At 46.1% G+C, this 17038-nt stretch overlaps 1 long non-coding RNA gene across 1 annotated transcript; it reads left to right on the top strand.

Annotated features, from left to right (window-relative positions):
* The first annotated feature begins 160 nt into the window (after positions 1-160).
* LOC135185239 (uncharacterized) lies at positions 161-1756 on the top strand. The gene is made up of 2 exons (XR_010306424.1): positions 161-213; positions 1517-1756. It is a non-coding gene; the product is annotated as an uncharacterized LOC135185239 (long non-coding RNA).
* Positions 1757-17038: the final 15282 nt, after the last annotated feature.

Below are 17038 nucleotides of genomic sequence, written 5' to 3'. Positions count from 1 at the left end.
ACAGGGGAAGATACCAGGCAACTGCCTTAAATTAGAACTTAATGGGTGTGGTTTAGTACATAGAAGTGAGCTGGTGCCAAGGAGTCAAGATTTCTCACGTGCCAGTGCTGCAAATGTTGAGTCCTTTTGTTGCATCCTGCTGCAGCCTGGGAAAAGGCAGCATGCAAGAAGCAGAGACCACTTCTCCCTTACACTGCCCCACGTCCAGAGCAGGTGAGGAGCCTGTCTCAGAGTTTAACTCAGAGCTGGTGGGTGGAGTATGATTTGACCCTGTTTGCAGAGACAGTGCATTTCCAGGGATGCCAGGCTTTAGAGCAAGATTACAGCTTTCTTTTTTTCCCTCTAGCCTGATATCTGAGTGTGCCCAAAAAGTTTTGATCTTGTGAATGCTACCTGCAAGCCCCTGTCTCAGAGCTGTGCCTCTATTCGTTGTCATTAACTGAGACAGTGAGGTGGTTAATGGCAAGACACCACTGCCTCAGAGCCTGGGAGCAGCTGGCAGTAGGCTGCCCACAGAGGGAAAAGGGAGATGCTGGCACATACTGTCCCACAGTACCAGGTCCATTTGCTGTCAGTCGTCAGCTTTACTGGGGCACTGATTTGCCATAAATGCAGGAGTCTGCTGGGCTCTGGAGTGGGGAGAGCTCCCTGGCACCAGGGAAACTTTATCCCTCAAGTGTGAAATTACTGCATAGGGGAAGTGGAGAAGGAACATTAATTCATGTGATAGCTTTGCTGTGGAAAGATAATTCATGCTTCCCCTATGCAAAATGCTCCAGGCATACTAACGACCCTCATGTGTACGTACTGCTGCTAGATTTGCATTTTGTTGTTGGAAATAGAATAATGTCCTGAACTTATCCTGGACACAAAACTATGGCTAGCAATAAGGCTACCAGGAGCAAGGAATTGTCCCTGTTGTTTCAATAAAAATATTCTGAGTCTGATATTCCTCAAATTTTAATAAAAATATAAACATTTCTAACAAGTCCAGATACTCTCTCTCATAGCTTGGAGAAGAGGAGGCTCAGACGTGACCTTGTTGCTGTCTGCAACTACCTGAAGGGAGGCTGTAGCCAGGCAGGGGTTGGTCTCTTCTCCCAGACAGCCAGTAACAGAACAAGGGGACACAGTCTCAAGTTGTGCCGGGGGAAGTATAGGCTGGATGTTAGGAAGAAATTGTTGCCAGAGAGAGTGATTGGCATTGGAATGGGCTGCCCAGAGAGGTGGTGGAGTCACCGTCCCTGGAGGTGTTCAAGGAAAGCCTGGATGAGGCACTGAGTGCCATGGTCTAGTTGATTGGATAGGGCTGAGTGCTAGATTGGCCTGGATGATCTTGGAGGTCTCTTCCAACCTGGTTGGTTCTATGATTCTATAATAGCAGGCATCCCCTCCTAAGTGCTTTTGTCTGGGCAGAAAAGTAAAAATAAGCTGGTGCTAAGGCTCCTGTTTTATTTCTCTTCCATTGTGCTAGTACGGACTAAATAGGGAGCTAGTTCTTCCTCTGCTCCCACAGCTCTGTCTCATTAAATACCAGGAAAGTGAGAAATGCCACCACATTAAGAGTGTTTTCCATCAGTTAACAACCACAATCAAAGCAGGAACATTTGGAGAAGCTGAAGCACTTTGCCACAGGCAGGAACGTCTCAGTGCCCTTTGGAGTTCTGCAGGAAAATGAAGAGACAAGCCAGTTCACACCTGAGTGATGTTTGACTTTACAAGGAATTAATGCAATAAATCATTATTTCTGCACAAATGAATTGCCTTAGTCCATTCTGTTCTGGGTTGGTTAGAAAGGTAGAATAACTCAGGTTTGGAGGGACTTCTGGAGGTTGTCTTGTCCAATCCTGCACTCCAGACAAAGAAATGGAAGAGTTTTTGCTACCCAGCTCCCTGCAAGACAAGTCTGTGGGTAGAGTTTAATTTGGAACAATATGAGTGAAAAAGCCTTCAGTGAGAGCATCATTGCTGCTCCTTACAGTTGAAATTCTTCCCTCTCCTGTCTGTCCATGAAGCTGGGTGAGCTTGAGCTGATGTAGCCAGACCAATCCAGGCCTGAAGGCCAGAGGAAGAGGCAGAAAGTGCTGCCTCTGCTGACACCAAGGCACAGAAGACATGACATGGTGAAGATTCAGCTCTCAACAGAGTTAAGTGTGGACATATTATTAGGGTTTTCTCTAGAGATCTCTCTCCTGTGCCGCAGCTCTGCTCACCTCATCAGCAAAGGGCCTCATGTCAGGCTGAGCTGACAGTACTTCTAAGCAGGAGGACATCAGCTACTTTACCAATGTGCTCTTTTGGCAGATCTGTTTTGGTGACTAGCCAGATTCCTGAAGGAGCTTCTCTGAATCTCAGCCTTGTTTCCCAGGGTTTAATGCATCTCAGAAACTGCTGTCCAGGACTTCAACATCAACAGTGCAGATCAGGTTTCAGCCCAAAAGAGAAGCAAAACCTTTTACTTTAGGTTTCTGCAGTCATCAACCTATGCAAATAATTTATTACCTGATAAAAGAATAAATGCCAAATTTCTTGCTTGGTTAATGATGCTTTTCACTGAAACTGACTTTGCACAGTAATTGTTATTCAAGTCAGACTCGACTCACATTTCTGTGTCCAGCAGCAGACATTTGTCTCCCACTCCTGCTGCTGTGACTCAATATCCCTTTCCGCTCATCATAGCAGGGAGGTGATTCTGCATTTCCAGTCTCCTCCAGAGGTGCACAAAGTTTTGCCAAGGAAATGCTCTTTCATAGCCATCCCTCAGCAAAGTGGCTGACCTGAGAGTCAAAGAATGCCATTTAGCAGTGCACTAGGGAATTGCTAACGGCTGCTCTGCATTCAGTTATTGACACAGAGAAGCAAAGCTGGCCTGTTGATCCAATGTGGGAAGTGAGTGATGTTAGTGCAGGTGGAACAGCTCCTGTATACCCAGGCATGGAAACCTTTATCATCACTTGGCAAGAAAAAATCATCCATCAGCCACTACCAATCTGAGGAGTCAAATGTCAGTAGTGTCCACTAATCTCTTTTCTGCAGGCAAGAGAAGTTTTTTGAGCTTAATATCTACTAAGTGGAGCTCCTAGGAGTCTTATAAATAAAATGGTGGAAAACTGATATGGGAATTTTCTGTGCTCTAAGAATTGCAGACTAATCTTAAGTGGAATGTATGGAAACTTGCTAACAACCCAAAGTTTAAACTCATTCATCATGGAATAGCTTAGGGAACCTTTGGAGCACTGTGTAAAAAGGATCAGGACTTCACTTATAATGAGCTAACTGAAGTTTAGAAAGTCAGTGTTTGTGGGTTTATATTAAACTAGAGACATATATTTATCTTCAGTAAGCATTTAATAGCTATTGAAGCAAGCTCAAAAGTTTGGAAAATAATCCTAGCCGAGAAAACTCAATACTAGGAGGTCTGATAGACATAAACCTTTAGGAACTCATTGTTACATTGGCAGACAGTGATAGTTTTATGGGCTCTGTGTGTGTGTATATATATATAGGGGTGACCTCATTGCTGTCTACAACTACCTGAAGGGAGGCTGTAGCCAGGTGGGGTTGGTCTCTTCTGCCAGGCAAGCAGCAACAGAACAAGGGGACGCAGTCTCAAGTTGTGCCAGGGGAAGTATAGGCTGGATGTTAGGAGGAAATTGTTGCCAGAGAGAGTGATTGGCATTGGAATGGGCTGCCCAGGCAGGTGGTGGAGTCACCATCTCTGGAGGTGTTCAAGAGAAGCCTGGATGAGGCACTTAGTGCCATGGTCTAGTTGACTGGATAGGGCTGGGGGATAGGTTGGACTGGATGATCTTGGAGATCTCTTCCAATCTGGTTGGTTCTATGGTTCTATATATGGCCCAAACTAAGGTCTGAAATTATCAATGAACATTTTGATATTTTATATGCAGCAGGTGTTATCAATAAAAATAAACAAAATTAGCATCTGCCAGCAGGGCTCACATGTGTTGTGTCTGGAAATAGGCCAGCTATAGAATCATAGAATGGTTTTGGTTGGAAGGAACCTCAAAGATCCTCGAGTTCCAACCCCCTGCCATAGACAGGGACACCTCCCACTAGAACAGGTTGCTCAAGGCCTCATCCAGCCTGGCCTTGAACAACTCCAGGGAGGGAGCATCCACAACCTCCCTGGACAACCTGTGCCAGTGTCTCACCACCCTCACTGTAAAGAACTTCTTCCTAACATCTAGTTTGAATCTCCCCTCTTCCAGTTTAAATCCATTACTCCTCATCCTGTCATTCAAGACCTTGTCAATAGTCCCTCCCCAGCCTTCCTGTAGGCCCCCTTCAGATACTGAAGGCCACTATAAGGTGTCCTCAAAGCCTTTTCTTTTTCAGGCTGTAGAGCCCCAACTCTCTTGTCCTGTCCTCATAGCAGAGCTGCTGCAGCCCTCTGATCATCTTTGTAGCCTCCTCTAGACTCACTCTAACAGCTCCATGTCCTTCTTGTGCTGGAGGCTCCAGAACTACACACAGGACTCCAGGTGGGGTGTGAGGAGAGCAAAGGGGAAGAATCCCCTCCCTTGCTCTGCTGGCCACACTGCTCTTCCTGCAGCCCAGCACATGGTTTCTGTCTGGGCTGCACTCACACTGCAGGCTCATGTTGAGCTTTTCATTAACTCAGATTCCCAGGTCTTTTTCCTCCAGGCTGCTCTCAGCCATTCCCCACCCAGCCTGGAGTTGTGCTTGGGATTGTGCAGACCCAGGTGCAGGAACTTACATGTCATGTGTGATAGAGTCAAAAGCCTTACTCAGGTCCAGGTAGATGAAGTCAGTTGCCCTTGTCCACTGTTGCTGTGGCTTCATCATAAAAAGCCACTAAATTTGCCCGTGGTGCAGCCATGCTGGTTACCACCAATCACCTCTGCTTTGTTTTCCATTTGCCTTAGCAGAGACTTCAGGAGGATCTGCTCCATGATCTTGCCAGGCACAGAGGTGAGACTGACTGGTCTGTAGCTCCCAGGATCATCCTTTTTTCCCTTCTTGAAGATGAGTGTTATGTTTGCCCCTTTCCAGCCAGCAGGAACTTCACCAATCTGCCATAACCATTCAAATATGATGGGCAGTGGTTTAGCAATTTCATCTACCAGTTTCCTCAGGACCCATGGGTGGATCTCATCAGGACACATGGACTTGTGCATGCTCAGCCTCCTTAGGTGCTCATGAACGTGGTCTTCAATTATAGTGGGCAGATCTTCCTTCTCCCAATCCTTACTTCTGCCCTCTGGGACTTGGACATTGTAGTTGCAGCCCTTTCCATTGAAGACTGAGGCAGAGAAGTCATTGAGCACCTCAGCCTGTCACCAGCTTTCCATTTCCCTTCTGGAGGGGTCCCACATTCTCCCTGGTCCTCCTTTTCTCATTAATATACCTGAAGAAGTTCTTCCTGTTCCCCTAATGTCCCCAGCCAGTTATTTTCCAGTGCATATATAAAAATGAGCAGTGTTATCTCTGGGAGCACCTGGAGAGTAATGGTTAGCAAATATTGCCTTATTGATGGCAACTGCTGTCAACATTAACAAAAGCAGATGAAACAATGAAACATTTATGCTGACATTATCAGTCACAAAGTGTGCAGCCTCCATTTGACCACCCTAGGCCTGACAAATTAAGTTAGCTACAAGCTGAAGAAAAACTTTTAATCTATTTTTTTTTTAAAGGGAAAGATTCTCAGGTGAAAAGAAGCCCAAATTCACATCATCCTTTTAGCTTAATCCACCACTGCAGCAGTGAACCCAGCACCACTGCTTGTGCTGCTTTTACACCAGGAGCCCCACTTCCCAGGTTCCCACTTCAACTCTCCTCTTAGAATCAACCAGGTTGAAAGAGACCTCCAAGATCATGCAGTCCAACCTAGCACCCAGCCCTGTCCAATCAACCAGACCATGGCACTAAGTGCCCCATCCAGTCTTTCCTTGAACAGCCCCAGGGACAGCAACTCCACCACCTCCCTGGGCAGCCCATCTTCTGCAGGTTCATTGCCTGGGTTCCACAGGCCTTGCTGCAGGGTAGGACACATGCAAGAAACAGCTTCCTGAGGCTGATTTAATGCCTCATCATTACTCCAGTTATTAATCTATTCGTGGTGGAGGTTTATTGCTGCCTATGCCACAGACCAATAAAGATGATCACTGAATTAATTCACAACTGCTGTGCTGTTAGGCTCGAAGCCAAACGCTTTGAGTTATCAGTGTGAATAAATAGTCCAGGGTAATTTCTCAATGAGCCCATCTTAAAAGTACTTCTAAAGCAAAACCTTTCAAAATCAACTGTCCTGAAAGCACAAAGAGCAAGCATCACTATGTTCAGGGTGGCAAAACTCCTTGCATGACATTGTAAACACCTGACTTGTTTGTCACAGGGCTCAGGGTGTTTGTTGCCTGGTTTCTCTAGACCATTGCAGAGCTTCTCTCCTGGCCACATCATCATTGTCTTCTTTTAAGAAGGTGCATGCAGGGAGTGTGTATCCTCCACAGTTCTTGAGCACTGACCTTCAAAGGCATTTCTGTGTTCCTGCTTTCTGCCTTGTACTTTCTCAGCAGAGCATTGAGATTTCTCATGCGCTTTCAGTTTCTAAGCACCAGCACTGAAATGCTCTCCCTCCCTGCTGACTGATTTGAAGAAGACAATTAAGAGAGATACTAAAGCTATGGGTGCTGGTGCTGAGAATACACTACAAAAGAAGCCAGAAATGTTTGGGCATTGGCCAGAATCATTTTATGTTTGTGCAAACGACAGAAAGTTTCCATCATCTGTTGAAAATGAGCCTAAAAATAACTTTCCCCTAGAGTGTTGCATATCCAGAGACTTGAACAGATGACATGGATGGTGGCAGTTTGGAGGCCTTCACCTGTGAGAGGAAGGGAGAGATTCAAAACCAGGGAAGGGCCAGGACTTTTTTGACAGTTCACTGTTATCAGCTGGGTGATACTTAGGCATATTTCATCTGAGAACAGACAAGACCAGCATGCCTCTTTCCCGTGCTCACAGTGTTAGGGACACATTCTTGCTATCCAGACCCATATCGTAAGGTTCTGTATGGCATAGTGTTGCATTGGAGAGGATGAAACTTTGTACCTTCCTTTACTATGGGTTGTACAGGAGTTTTTCTAACCCCTTTCAGTCCAGGAAGAGTCACTCTTCTGGCACTATGAGAGTCCAGGAGGTTGGAAGCAAACTTCCATGTGATATATAGCACAGGAGCATTGTGGAGACTTGGCAGTACTTCCAGCTTCTGTTTAAGCTAGAGGCTTTTTAATTTGAGATGCTGAAACCCCAGGGAGCAGGTGCTATCCTTGTGCCTGCTTGGGCACAACAGAGGATCCTCAGTGAATCTGCAGGTTGGTTGAGAGGCCATCACTTGAAGGTGCAGAGGTACTGCTGGGTGAAGGTGCTGGGAGAGAGAAGTGTATCCCTGGGCTAATGGTTTTTTTCAGCAGTGCTTCAGAAACAAGTCCTACAAGTTAGCCTGTGATTTATTAGGGGAAGGGAACTTGGCCTGCTCGCCTAGCTGGGCCCAGTCCCACTGTGGAACTGGCTTCTATATCTTAAACAAACTGGTTGAAGAAAAGCAACATGTCTCATCTTTGCACTGGAAGACATCCCAGTGCAAGGTCTGTTTGCCTTACTTTGGAAACGTTGACTGAAAAGGAATTTGTGAAGGGGAGCAGCAAAAAAACGAATGTTTTGTAGCAGGATGGAACCAGCTGACACCTCTCTCTGCCTGGTGGGTCAGGCCATGCTGACATGGACTACTCCTGGCCAGGCAACCAGCTCCTGTTTCAGGGGAGCATCGTGTGCAAGGTGAAAGCGGCACCCAGAACTCCCAGTCCCCACACAGGACATTAAGGAATGATGGAAGCACATAGAGGCAGGTGAAATGTGTGATGTGGGATTCAAACCCTGGCACTAGCATGAGGTTGTCCTGGTGAGCAAGGAAATGCTCTCTCAGCATTTGGAGAGGGCAAACTTTGATCCTATCTATTTACTTTTAGGGAACAACATTCACTTGTACAACCTTAATGCTTGGTAAATCTGAGGCCCTGGGGGAAAACTACAGGGTGTTTTGTAAAGGGCCACCTTGGAATTAGCCAGTAGGAAGTGGAGCAGAAATGAGGTTAAGAGATTTCAGACTTCTCTCCTCCTACCTTTCCTTTGAAAGAGTAGTGCTATCCTTCCAAAAGAAAGCAAACCCCAAAACCCAGCCCCCCTCTCCTCATTTTTAGGTCAGATTGAAGAGGATAGGATCCCTTCTATGGGCTGAGCATGGATGAAAGGAATGTTACAGACTGATTGTTGGAAATGGCATAATGTGTTTTTTGGGACAGCAAGAAGTGATTTACTGCAGCTTGGGCCAGTAAATGTGGCACCTCCATTGTGCCAATAGTAACATGTCAAATAAAATCACTTCCCACTGCTTGAACACTGCAACAGGCTTATATGTGTTATTAGAGATGTTCAAGTGGATTAGTATGTTTGCAGTTGTATTAGCCATAAAAACCTATTCCTGGTCATTTATGGAGCTGGATAGGACAGCATTTATTTGCAGTTAGGTTTTGTCTCCTCTTCCATTAGGAATGCCAAGGCTGCACAGTGGCATTGCCAGCTCTGTCTCCCATGCCTGCCTAAGGGCAGCCAGCGTGGGCAAAACCAGAACAGCAACACATCTGCATTGTTCAGAAACCAGCTTTTGCCCTGGCCTTCTGCTGGATCTGTTCTCCCACTGGGTTTTTGGGTTTTTTTCCTGCTTCCCGAGAAGATTTTGTGCTCAATAAACTGTGTTTGGATTGACTGTGATTGCTGGACAAGGACATGGGCCTGAAGCCAGGCGGAGCGAGTGTCTTGGTCAGCCCTGCCTGCCTCTTTCCTGCACTGGAATCAGCTATAAATGCTTGCACCTCCTGGGGGAATGAATTGGGCTTGCTTCTCTGCAGGAGAGAGGACTCTGGTAAAGATTCTGTAGGCTCTTTGATCTAGATGTAAGGCTGTGAATGCAGTGAGTAATTAATTTCTCAGGGCTTTCCACCTTTGTCGGTTTCTCCAGCTCCTCCCATTTCTCTCAATCACTCTTTGAAAAAGAGCAATCGTTGGGCTGGAGAATGCAGTTCCTAACTTGGGGCAATTTGTTTTCAGCACCACTACCACTCAGATGTGGTTCAGTACACTTTTTCATCACCTCTGGCAAGCACTCCATCCTGCAGCAAAGGTCAACAGCTGCAGGAGCAGTGACTAATTTGAAGACTTGTATAGTTTCTTACATGCTGCAGTCACGAGAACACACACACTGAACACTTACACAAGCAGCCTCAATACTCAGCACGGGTGAGAAAACAGGGGGAGAAGGTAAATGATGGAAGATCTTATTTAACACATGGGTGTCTAAAGCCAGGTGTTTGAATACATATTTGTGAAGCTAGGAGAGAAATCGTTGGTGGCTGTAGGGGATGAGGAAAAGCTGTGAACCAGGAAGGGATCACATGTCTGGAAGGAAAAGCATTTTGAGAACTTGTTTTTCTCTGCATATGCTGTTAGTAAATCTCACCAGGCTGCTGCATGGAGGAGGAGTGTGAACTACTCTTCTGAAGCAGCCTTGCTTGGAAGAAGTTTGGTTTATTCTGCATTCAGTGAGGATGGAAGTGGTAAACTGAAAGCAGTGAGTGTGTTGTAAGTTGTAAATGTACATTGTAAATCAGTGGTGTTGTAGTTGGCTGGTTTGTAGCACCTGGAGGACACAAAGAGAAACAAGAACAAAGCATGATGAAAGAGAGAGGAGGCAATGGAATGGATGGTCTCCTATATACCAAAATTTGGGGAAAGCATCTCAAGTGACAGTATCACTGGTGGCTCAGAATGGGCTGTGAGAAACCATGGTCTAGGCCACCTACATCTGCCTCCACCAAGACTCCCGTTGCAGCTGATGAGACACTTTAGGAGCATTCTGAAGAGAGACTGAAGTTGTGACATGGCCATGGTCTGCCATTAGCTGAAAGAGAAAAGTCACACAGTAAGGGGTGCTCAGTTAAGTGGAAAAAGGCATAACAAAATACTGCTGCCATTCCTGAGGTAACCAAAGCAAGCTGAATGTAAAACTGAGCAAACAGCACTGTGCTGCAGGCTTTTCCCTCTGCATAGACTGCTGATGTAGATCACACGAGGCAGCCCACAGTGTAATCTCCACCAGAGTTTCTCACCAAGACAACTTTCTTCACTGCATCTACAGTCCATGACTGCCGAGAGGGATGGGGAGGCTGCAAAGTGTCCACATCTTATGCCTCCTGCTGCCAGCTGCAGTGATCGTGGGAGCCCTCACAGCCTCTTATCTCACACACCAGTGCAGGTCAGAGAACTTTCATTGCACTTTCCAGGCAGCAATAAAACACTGTACATCTGAATGTTGGACTCAATGATCTTATGGTTTTTTTCTAACTCAAGTGACACTGTGAGTCTATGGCTGATGGAGAATGCCTGGCAAAGCCAGTGGTTAAGTCTTAACTTATGGCTATTTTGGGGAATCACTTAATGCCTGCAGTAACTTGCATATGCCTCAGTTGCATCCTATGGGTGTGTTACCCTAAGCAGGAAAATTGTTAGTGGCACCAGTATGGCCTTCCCACCTTAAAGGTTTCTCAACAGCACTTTAGCTGTTTCCAGAGATACCCAAAGGGTAGAAGGCAAGTTGCCTTAGCAGTTGTCCCCAAGAGAAGACACCCTGTGAAGAGAGGCAGGGCTGCCTGCAAATCCTGCCCACACCTCCCAGCGTGGCACAGAAGGTGCCAGAAGGCACTGCTGCATCTACCCCACAGCGCTAATGGAGCGGTGGCAGGGCTCCAGCAAGCCAGGCTCTCTCCCCATCCTTCTGTTCTAATTCCCAGGCGTGTGGCAATCAGGCTGGCCCCGGGAGAAGCAGGGTGTAAATCACTAATTAATGCCTCCCTTCTGCATGTAATTCAAGCCCATTTGTGCCTGATGGAGATATGCAGCACAGGCTCCTGGGAGAGATATTCTATAATCTGTTACTAATTGCTGAGGCTTCAAAGCCATTTAAAAGGATGTGCTTGTGACTTGTCCCCAAGAAAACATCAATTACATTCTCTTGGAAGCTGTGGCCTGCAGGACAGGGGACACTTTTGAACATTTGTCCCCCAGCTGTAACATCCAGCTTGGTTTATTGTAGGTGGTGATGTACTTCAAGGTTTTCCCTGCTGCTTGAAGGATGGCTGAGGGAATTTCATGAGGAAACACAGAGACTATGGCACAGTAAGAAATGGGCATGTCCAGGGCATCATGTAAACAAGTACAGCAGTGTGTAGCAGTAAATCACGGCTTAACACTGCCCATACACTATTATGTGTCTTAAAAGATTCAGGAGATGCTGCCCAGGACTGGAACCCACTGAATTAAGCATCAATCAGAAGCCTTCAGTGACCTGGTTTGTTGGAAGGTGTCTGTGTCTATGTCCATGGCAGGGGGGTTGGAACTAAATGACCTTTAAGGTTCCTTCCAACCCAAACCATTCTATGAACCTGTAGAGCAGCTGACACTAAAGAACTTGCCTAAGAATCTTTGAAGCCAATGATCTGATGCCCAAATAAAGCCCAACCCTTCCCTGGAAGGGTTGTTGGAGAAGTCTTTAAGCATTTAAAAACTCCAGTGCCTTAGTTAAGATTAGAATCATAGAATCATAGATAAAATGTTTACCATAAGCACTCTTTGAACCTGGAGGCAGCCAGCAAATCTCTTACACTTTTGGCTTCAGCTCAACTTGGTAAGACATTCACATGGCAAGAAACATGTCTCTGCAAGTATAATATGAGATACTGGAGGCAACCAGATTTTTAATTAGTCTTGGCATTTCAGTGCTGCTGGTTGCCAGTGGCCAGCCTCCTGGAAAATGAAATCAGCAGTGAGCATAGCAGAATGCCTGTCTGTAAAACCAATTTGCCAGCCTGCTCTCCTGGCACTGGCACTGGTTTTCTCTCTGTGTATTTATCTACCTTTTCAACTTTGTAACCTGAAATTTATGGGTGCACACACACACTCACTCTGAAATAGGTTCAAGTTTTATGCCTGCAATCAACTATGGGCATAATTTCCCCCCAGCAGCAATTAGCTGCAGCATTTGCATACAGAAATCACCTCCCATACATCAAATATTTTTCCTAGTAATTGAGAATTAATTTCTTCACCAGCAGTGTTTTTATGAAGGCAGCCAGACTGATTTCTTTAATTAGCTGGCAGTCATGTAACATTGTGTTTTGAAATGTACAAATATCAAACATTCAAGGACTCCTGTTGAGACGGTGACATCTTTCTGTATTTCAAATGTGGAAGTTCTCTTTGCTCACAGGTGAACTGGAGTTTCAGCTCAGTCCTTGTGGACCATGTCTAATCCCTATGCAGCACAACAAGAAAATCTCTCCCTTTTCAAGGGGGCATCCAGTCTGGACCTGCAAAGCTGCTGCAGCAGGTGCTGGAAGGGAGCTGAGCAGGTCTGTACACATCTACTCTGTCTCCTGGCCAGTGCAGAGAATTACCAGGGCAGAGGAGGTGGCCTGGAGAGCCTAAGCATAATCATGAATATGTCAAGCCAGGGCTAACACTCCCTCTGTTTCATGAGAACCAAAGCAAATATTTTAAAGATTAGTTGTTCTTCCCAAAAGATTAATTTCCATCCCCAAATCAGATTTTAAACCTGTTTCTATTGCCAATATGAAATGCTCTGTGTGGATGTTGTGATGACACCTTAAAAGCCTGTTGCTTATCTGTGTGATCTTCAGGACTCAGTATGCTCTGCTCTTCACATCACTGGCAACGTAGGGAATCAGTCCTTGACCTGCCTCCATAAATGAAGTTTCTTCCTTATGAGCTGCATAATTTTGGATGCAGTCCTCTAAGGAGTAGATATGGCTCTCTGCACTCAGCCTGAAATTCTTCAGGAGTTCTTGGAGTCCATCACTGTTGAGTACTTCTCTGACAGCTATTTCTTGTGCACCTTTGCTTTCCCCCTCACATACTCCTGAGAAAAAGGCCAGAGGTGATATCAACAAGCTCCTGCATACCCTGATACTTCAGGGCTCTTCAGGTCCAAAAGTGTGAAGGAAAGCATTTTCCAATCTTCTTTTCCCTCACCTGCACCACCACTTCTAACAGCACAACAAGTTCTTTCTCAGGCAGGTCTTTTCTGGAGTCTCTTAGAGCAGAGGAAAAGTCATTGCACAACATGCAGTCACATACAAGAACAGTGTCTATCAGGATATCTATACCCACTCCATGCTCAGTTATTTCTCCCTCCTGGCTCACCTGTCCAGATGGAGATTTGCTTTGAGAAGTAACCCCAAAACATGGCTTTGCTGTCCCACTCCCCTGTCTAAAACCCAAGTTACTTCAGTTAAACCACAAATGAATTCTAGCATCAGCAGATGCCCCAGCTAGAGGTGGATTTGTCACTTTGCAGTATGTAAGCAAGAGGAATTGTGGAAGATAGAAGGCCTCTGGAAATTCTGGAAGCTTTTGCCAAATTCACTTTTGTGCCTGTTCATCATCATCCTTTTCACAAGCTTTGTCCTAGTGACTGCAGAAAGCTGCAGCCTGTGAGAGAACAAAGTAAATGTTCTGAGCTCCAGACAAAAGTGGCTGTCTGGTCCCTTGCCTCGAGCCAGCCCCAAAAGCCTTCAACAGCTGATGTGCACAAAGACGGCAGAGAGGTAAAGCTAAGATCACACTGCCCTAGCTGACTCCCAGTGTGGCCAGGAGTCAAAGCAACACAACAGGTACTGGAGCTGATAGCCTGGCAGGAGGGAGCAGCGGGCTACAGGATGCAAGAGGCTCATCCTGTAACAGCAGATGATACCAAAGGGTCCCAGTATCCATACCTCAGCCCTTCACCATGGGGCAGAAGGCGGAAATGTGACACATTGTACTGTCAGCCCAAGCCCTTGTGTCAGCCTGAGTCCTCTCTGTGCGCTGAAGTAACCGAGGAACTTGGCAGAGTGCTGTGCTGAGGCAGGTCCAAGAGGATCTGAAAAGCATGGGCAGAGATAAAAGCCTGGGGGCAGGAGTCCAGGATTGGGGTGGTTTGGCAGAACTCAGCAGGAGGGTTTTGCAGAGGGACTGCATATTCTCCACCACAATCAGAGTTAAGCTTCTTCAGCCCTCTCCATCATCTCCGGTACTTTCAAGAGCAAAGAATTAGCTGTCGAGCTCCTGTGGCTGCTCAGAGAGGGCCAAGGCAAAGCAACCACTCACAAAAATTCTTCATGAGGATGTTTTTTTCTAGGCTCAGAGAAGAAAATGCGAGCTGTTTGCCGAGTTGTATTGTCCAGAGCAGGCTGCATTGCCACCTCCATTCTCCCAGCTCTGTTGCTCAAAGAAGGGGCAGCTGCTGAATTATTTGTTTCTTGCACCACGAGTAGGACCAGGGCAAAAACCTGGAACCAGTTGCAGAAGCTGACCCTGTGCCTAGCAATATAAGTAGAGAGATGATTTATGTTTGAAGCAGTGGAGCAGTTCCAAACCTTTTTTTCACGTTCTGCATCCTGCCTTTCATGTCTTCAGCAGTAGGAAAAACATTTTCTTTACATTTCTGTCTGGAAAAACAATTACAGATGTTAATTGGACTGACCAGGAGGTGGAACAAGACTTGGCCAGGAAGGGCTTTTCTTTGCTCGTAAACAGGAAAACTCGACCTTTCCCGCCATTCTCCCCGTTTTAGGGACCAAGATGTCATGGGGATTCAAGGAGATGGGAAATGGGACTTCAGTGGTCAACCAGCATAGTGAAGGAACGAGAAAATAAATAAATAAATGCATAACTAACCCCCCAAAACAACAGAGCAAAGGCCTCAGCGCTGCCACCTCCAGCAGCAAATTGCATTCCCATCTCTCTGAGGGGAAAAGCCACGTGAAGGGTGTAGGCACTTCGTCTGCTCTTTGGAAGCTCTCCAGGGTTTCCCTGTAACCTTAGAAACTCCATTAAAAGGTGTGGCAACACTCAGCATCCCTCTGCCCTCCCTAAATTGCTGAGATCACAAAAGCAGAAGTTAAAACACAGAGCTCTGTGCCTTGCTCAGCTCTGCAGCTAGGACTCATGAGGAGGCCATAAAAAGGCATATCCAGGGAGGAAACCCTTCTGGATTTGCATGAAATTACCACTCTGGAGCCCAGTGTTTTTCCTCTGATCTTGGTATGCTTGGTGTGGACTCCTAAATTTTTACCTTCTACAGGTTTTTTTTCTTTTTTTGCAACTTGGTAAAAAGGTGACTCAGATTTTCCTGATTGCAGATCTTCACCTTCATCCCTCCTCCAGGCAAGCCTCTTTGCCACTGCATTCTCAGAAAGTACCAGAGTTGAGCCTGTTTAATAATCTCCACCTTTTCTATACTGTAAATTACTGTGCACTTATGTAACCTGCCACACAAGTTTCTCTGCCAATAATTTCAATTCAGCTTTACCTAGGACCATTGAGCACTGGTTTTAGGCAAATGTCCCATCAAAATTATTTTAATGGCAAATTATTCTTTTTCCTATTATTATGATTATTGCTATGGCATCTACCTTCATACCAGTCTGGAGGCTCTTTTGTCTTTCTGTTTTTCTCATCACACATTCACTCCCAGAGCTGCTGCCTGTTCAGGGCCACCTTACCATAATGATAATGTAGTGGCAGATGGTTGTGTCTGTGGGGCACATGACAGTCAGCAGCCAAAGGCATCCTCATGGTATCATCTGAATAGAAGACTGTGGTGCAGGTTAGACATTCAGCCCCTTCAGATAGAATCACAGAATCAACCAGGTTGGAAGAGACCTCCAAGATCATCCAGTCCAACCTAACACCCAGCCCTATCCAGTCATCTAGACCATGGCACTAAGTGCCTCATCCAGGCTTTTCTTGAACACCTCCAGGGATGGCGACTCCACCACCTCCCTGGGCAGCCCATTCCAATGCCAGTCACTCTCTCTGGGAAGAACTTCCTCCTAACATCCAGCCTAGATGTTCCCCTGGCACAACTTGAGACTGTGTTCCCTTGTTCTGTTGGTGGTTGCCTGGAGAAGAGATCAATACTTGTGAAGTAGGTGGAAACTACACATCTTAAATATGACATCTGGTTACTTGTGGGGAAAAAAAACCAACAACCAAAAAACACCAAGGCAGAGTTGCAAGTTTGAGTCTCCCTTTATGTTGCATTTCAGGGCATTTATCTTTAGCAATTTCTAGGATCCAGGGAGTAGGGCAGAGCTCTTTGGTAATACCAGGAAAGTCATTTCCCTTCACTTTGCTTCACTACTCTCATCTGGAATTGGGGAAATGGTAATATTAGCTTCTCCTTGAGGGTATTGTGAGAATGAGCTGGCTGCTGGTTGTAGAAAGCTGCAGGATCCTGAGCTGTGGCTTAGATAGTCCATGTGTTATTATTTTATATTGGGTAAACAAAGTAATTTCCCAAGGGTCTTTAAGCTAACATTGCCTTTTAGTGAGTGTTAATAGACTTTGCTGTAAAGCACCCAATCTGTCCCCGTGTCCCGTAATTAAAACCAGAGCTCTGTGGCCCAAACATTCTCGGGACAAGGCAAATACTGTGAAAATTCCCTTTCCATTGCACTCTTTTTGCCAAAAGTGGTGTCTTGTGCTTTGTGCAGTGATTCAGAGTATCCATTCCCCTTCCTCCCGCAGCGAGGCGGCAGTGCCAGCGGGCAGCCGAGCGGCCCCGCTGACGTCCGGGATGTGCTCAGAAACAGCTCTGCCCTCCTGCCCCTGCAAAACAGGAATTGCTGAGGGGTCCCAGGTGGGATGTGCCAGGGACCTGCATCTCAACCGGTAGCTAAGGCATTTCAGCAAGGGAGGGATAGAGAATGCTGAGCTATAACACAAGTTTTGAAATGAAATCTAGAGGCAAAGGGAGCCAGATGGTACTTCAAAGTCCAAGGGAATGGGATGCCACTTACCTCCACCAGTTTGCAGAGCCCACAGCCACCACGTTGAGTGATGGCCAGATTATGATGGAAACAGATTTCCAGCAACTGGG

Source organism: Pogoniulus pusillus, chromosome 22 (genome assembly GCF_015220805.1).
Source record: "Pogoniulus pusillus isolate bPogPus1 chromosome 22, bPogPus1.pri, whole genome shotgun sequence".
NCBI classification, from domain to species: Eukaryota; Metazoa; Chordata; class Aves; order Piciformes; family Lybiidae; genus Pogoniulus; species Pogoniulus pusillus.
This window is presented reverse-complemented; position numbering and strand designations above follow the sequence as displayed.